Below are 6,000 nucleotides of genomic sequence, written 5' to 3' on the forward strand. Positions count from 1 at the left end.
AATCTCTCTTGGTAGAACTATAGATTGGGGTCTCCTCCACCTATCCTCAAAATTAGGGCAAGATTGGTTGGAGGGGGAAGGAGATCCTCAAGGATTAAGCTCAGCAACAATGGAGGAGAGAGAAGGGGAAGAGATAAAATCGGGTGGGGAAGAAGGGGCCCTTAAATAGGCTCCTCCAAATCCAACCGTTATACCCAGATTTGGCCTAAGTGGTACTACCGCTTTGGTATAAGCGGTACTACCGCTCTGAGTTCGAAATCCCCCAGATCTGGTCAAACGACACAGAGCGGTACTACCGCCCGCGGTACCGCTCGTGGTACCGCAATAGGGTCCAGACCTTACTGGATCCAGAGCGGTACCAGGGCGGTACCGGAGCGGTACGACCGTAACGCATTACGGTACCTCAAGCGGTACCTTGAGCGGTACTACCGCCCAGGTACTGCAGGGGGTACCGCAACTTGTTCTGAGGGACGAATTCAGTGCAGACTCAGAGCGGTACCGACAGCGGTACCTATAGGGGTAGCGGTGATACGTCTCTAACGTATCGATAATTTCTTATGTTCCATGCTTGTTTTATGACAATACCTACATGTTTTGTTCACACTTTATATCATTTTTATGCGTTTTCCGGAACTAACCTATTGACGAGATGCCGAAGTGCCAGTTCCTGTTTTCTGCTGTTTTTGGTTTCAGAAATCCTTGTAAGGAAATATTCTCGGAATTGGACGAAATCAACGCCCAAGATCTTAAAATCCCACGAAGCTTCCAGAACACCCGAGAGCCGCCAGAGGAGGGCCCTGTGGGCCCCAGACGCCAGGCTGGCGCGGCCAGGGGGTGGGCCGTGCCCCCCTACTGTGTCGCCACCTCGTCGACCTTCCGAATCCGCCTCTTCGCCTATTTAAAGGTCTCTGACCTGAATCTTCGATATGGAAAAGCCACGGTACGAGAAACCTTCCAGAGCCTCCGCCATCGCGAAGCCAAGATCTGGGGGACAGGAGTCTCTGTTCCGGCACGCCGCCGGGACGGGGAAGTGCCCCCGGAAGGCTTCTCCATCGACACCGCTGCCATCTCCACCGCCATCTTCATCAACGCTGTTGTCTCCCATGAGGAGGGAGTAGTTCTCCATCGAGGCTAAGGGGCTGTACCGGTAGCTATGTGGTTAATCTCTCTCCCTATGTACTTCAATACAATAATCTCATGAGCTGCCTTACATGATTGAGATTCATATGATGATGCTTGTAATCTAGATGTCATTATGCTAGTCAAGTGAATTTTACTTATGTGATCTCCGGAGACTCCTTGTCCCACGTGTGTAAAGGTGACAGTGTGTGCACCGTGTGGGTCTCTTAGGCTATATTTCACAGAATACTTATTCACTGTTATGAAGAGCATAGTGAAGTGCTTATTTATATCTCTTTATGATTGCAATGTGCTTTGTATCACTACTATTCTATGTGCTACTCTAGTGATGTTATTAAAGTAGTTTATTCCTCCTCCACGGTGTAATGGTGACAGTGTGTGCATCGTGTAGTACTTGGCGTAGGCTATGATTGTGATCTCTTGTAGATTATGAAGTTAACTATTGCTATGATAGTATTGATGTGATCTATTCCTCCTTTCGTAGCGTGAAGGTGACAGTGTGCATGCTATGTTAGTACTTGGTTTAGTTGTGTTGATCTGTCGTGCACTCTAAGGTTATTTAAATATGAATATCGAATATTGTGGAGCTTGTTAACTCCGGCATTGAGGGTTCGTGTAATCCTACACAGTTAGTGGTGTTCATCATCCAACAAGAGAGTGTAGAGTCTAGCATCTATCTATTTATTCTGTTATGTGATCAATGTTGAGAGTGTCCACTAGTGAAAGTATGATCCCTAGGCCTTGTTCCCAAATACTGCAATTATCGCTGCTTGTTTATTGTTCTACTGCATCTGTACTATCCGCAATATTACCACCATCAACCACACGCCAGTCCTAGGCAGCCAAGCACTTTTCTGGCATCGTTACTACTGCTCATACTTATTCATACCACCTGTATTTCACTATCTCTTCGCCGAACTAGTGCACCTATTTGGTGTGTTGGGGACACAAGAGACTTCTTGCTTTGTGGTTACAGGGTTGCATGAGAGGGATATCTTTGACCTCTTCCTCCCTGAGTTCGATAAACCTTGGGTGATCCACTTAAGGGAAACTTGCTGCTGTTCTACAAACCTCTGCTCTTGGAGGCCCAACACTGTCTACAAGAATAGAAGCACCCGTAGACATCAAGCACTTTTCTGGCGCCGTTGCCGGGGAGGAAAGGTAAAAGGCACTCATACTCCGGTTCCAGGTAACTAAGTACTTTTCTGGCGCCATTGTGTGTGTGCTCGAAGCTATTTCCTTTAGATTCTGCAATTGCATCTTTTTGTTTCTTGTTTACACTAGTTAGGCATAATGGAAAACAACAAAAATATGAGAGATCTTTATGAACTTTATCTTGAATTAAGACATGATGTGTTTGAAGAGAGAATTAAAAAACCCATGGAACTTTATATGCATGCTAATGGGAATGTTATTAATATAAATGCTTTGAACACTATTGTTGCTAATGCTATGGAAAATTCTAAGCTTGGGGAAGCTGGTTTTGATGAGCATGATCTTTTTAGTCCCCCGGGCATTGAGGAGGAAATTTTCTTTGATGATACTTTGCCTCCTATTTATGATGATTATGATGATAGTAGTCTTTTAGTACCGCCTGTTATGGAGGATGAATTTGATTATGATTACAATATGCCTCTTATATTTGATGATGAGAATAATAATGATAGCTACTTTGTTGAATTTGCTCCCACTATTACTAATAAAATTGACTATGCTTATGTGGAGAGTAATAATTTTATGCATGAGACTCATGATAAGAATGCTTTATGTGATAGTTATATTGTTGAGTTTGCTCATGATGCTACTGAAAGTTATTATGAGAGAGGAAAATATGGTTGTAGAAGTTTTCATGTTACTAAAACACCTCTCTATATGCTTAAAATTTTGAAGTTGAGCTTGTCTAGTTTTTCTATGCTTGTTGCATTATGCTTAAATGACTTGTTTATTTACAAGATTCCTTTTCATAGGAAGCATGTTAGGATTAAATTTGTTTTGAATTTGCCTCTTGATGCTCTCTTTTGCTTCAAATACTATTTCTTGCGAGTGCATCATTTAAACTGCTGAGCCCATCTTAATGGCTATAAAGAAAGAACTTCTTGGGAGATAACCCATGTGTTTATTTTACTACAGTAATTTTGTTTTATATTTGTGTTTAGGAAGTTGTTACTACTATAGCAACCTCTCCTTATCTTAATTTTGTTGCATTGTTGTGCCAAGTAAAGTCTTTGATAGTAAGGTTCATACTAGATTTGGATTACTGCACATAAACAGATTTCTTGCTGTCACGAATCTGGGCCTAATTCTCTGTAGGTAACTCAGAAAATTATGCCAATTTACGTGAGTGATCCTCAGATATGTACGCAACTTTCATTCAATTTGAGAATTTTCATTTGAGCAAGTCTGGTGCCTCTTAGAAATTCGTCTTTACAGACTGTTCTGTTTTTGACAGATTCTGCCTTTTATTTCGCATTGCCTATTTTTCTATGCTTGATGGAATTTTCTATTCCATTAACTTTCAGTAGCTTTGTGCAATGTCCAGAAGTGTTAAGAATGATTATGTCACCTCTGAACATGTGAATTTTGATTGTGCACTAACCCTCTAATGAGTTGTTTTGAGTTTGGTGTGGAGGAAGTTTTCAAGGATCAAGAGAGGGAGATGATACAATATGATCAAGGAGAGTGAAAGCTCTAAGCTTGGGGATGCCCCGGTGGTTCACCCCTGCATATTTCAAGAAGACTCAAGCGTCTAAGCTTGGGGATGCCTTGGCATCCCCTTCTTCATCGACAACATTATCAGATTCCTCCCTTGAAACTATATTTTTATTCGGTCACATCTTATGTACTTTACTTGGAGCGTCTGTATGTTTTTGTTTTGTTTGAATAAATGCTTGTGTGGGAGAGAGACACGCTCCACTGGTTCATATGAACACATGTGTTCTTAGCTTTTAATTTTCATGGCGAAGGTTGAAACTGCTTCGTTAATTGTTATATGGTTGGAAACAGAAAATGCTACATGTAGTAATTGGTATGATGTCTTGAACAATGTGATACTTAGCAATTGTTGTGCTCATGTTTAAGCTCTTGCATCATATACTTTGCACCTATTAATGAAGAAATACATAGAGCTTGCTAAAATTTGGTTTGCATAATTGGTCTCTCTAAGGTCTAGATAATTTCTAGTAAGAGTTTGAACAACAAGGAAGACGGTGTAGAGTCTTATAATGTTTACAATATGTCTTTTATGTAAGTTTTGCTGCACCGCTTCATACTTGTGTTTGTTTCAAATAACCTTGCTAGCCTAAGCCTTGTATCGAGAGGGAATACTTCTCATGCATCCAAATCCTTGAGCCAACCACTATGCCATTTGTGTCCACCATACCTACCTACTACATGGTATTTCTCCGCCATTCCAAAGTAAATTGCTTGAGTGCTACCTTTAAACAATTAAAAATTTATCACCTCTGATTTGTGTCAATGTTTTATAGCTCATGAGGAAGTATGTGGTGTTTATCTTTCAATCTTGTTGGGCAACTTTCACCAATGGACTAGTGGCTTCATCCGCTTATCCAATAAGTTTGCAAAAAGAGCTGGCAATGGGATTCCCAGTCCCAAATTAATTAACAAAAATAGACACTCCTCCATGGTATGTGATTGTTGGACGGCACCCGAAGGATTCGGTGAGCCATGGCTTGAGAAAGCAAAGGTGGGGAGGAGTGTCATCTAAATAAAACTAAAATAAAAAGGCACTCCTTCATGGTATGAGATTGTTGGCAGGCACCCGAAGGATTCGGTTAGCCATGGTTTGTGAAAGAAAGGTTGGAAGGAGTGCCACCCAAAAATAAAAATAAAATGGGAGCCTCTCCTTGAAGGTTTTTCTGGCAAGGGGGTTAGAGTACCCGCTACCATTCGTTGACAACAACAAACACCTCTCAAAATTTTACTTTTATGATCTCTGTTTTCAAAACCAAAGCTCTAGCATAAATATAGCAATCGATGCTTCCCTCTGCGAAGGGCCTTTCTTTTACTTTTATGTTGAGTCAGTTTACCTACTTCTTTCTGTCTTAGAAGCAAACACTTGTGTTAACTGTGCATTGATTCCTACATACTGGCATATTGCACTTATTATATTACTTTATGTTGACAATATCCATGAGATATATATGTTACAAGTTGAAAGCAACCGCTGAAACTTAATCTTCCTTTGTGTTGCTCCAATGCCTTTACTTTGAATTTACTGCTTTATGAGTTAACTCTTATGCAAGACTTATTGATGCTTGTCTCGAAAGTACTATTCATGAAAAGTCTTTGCTATATGATTCAATTGTTTACCCATTGTATTTATCATTGCTTTGAATCGCTGCATTCATTTCATATGCTTTACATCATTATTGGATCAAGATTGTGTTGGTAGCATGTCACTTCAGAAATTATCTTTGTTATCGTTTACCTACTCGAGGACGAGTAGGAACTAAGCTTGGGGATGCTGATACGTCTCTAACGTATCGATAATTTCTTATATTCCATGCTTGTTTTATGACAATACCTACATGTTTTGTTCACACTTTATATCATTTTTATGCGTTTTCCGGAACTAACCTATTGACGAGATGTCGAAGTGCCAGTTCCTGTTTTCTGCTGTTTTTGGTTTCAGAAATCCTAGTAAGGAAATATTCTCGGAATTGGACGAAATCAACGCCCAAGATCTTAAAATCCCACTAAGCTTCCAGAACACCCGAGAGACGCCAGAGGAGGGCCCTGTGGGCCCCAGACGCCAGGCTGGCGCGGCCAGGGGGTGGGCCGCGCCCCCCTACTGTGTCGCCGCCTCGTCGACTGTAACACCCCAAATTTCAAAACAAAGAG

This window comes from Lolium perenne, chromosome 4 (genome assembly GCF_019359855.2).
Source record: "Lolium perenne isolate Kyuss_39 chromosome 4, Kyuss_2.0, whole genome shotgun sequence".
Taxonomy (NCBI): Eukaryota; Viridiplantae; Streptophyta; class Magnoliopsida; order Poales; family Poaceae; genus Lolium; species Lolium perenne.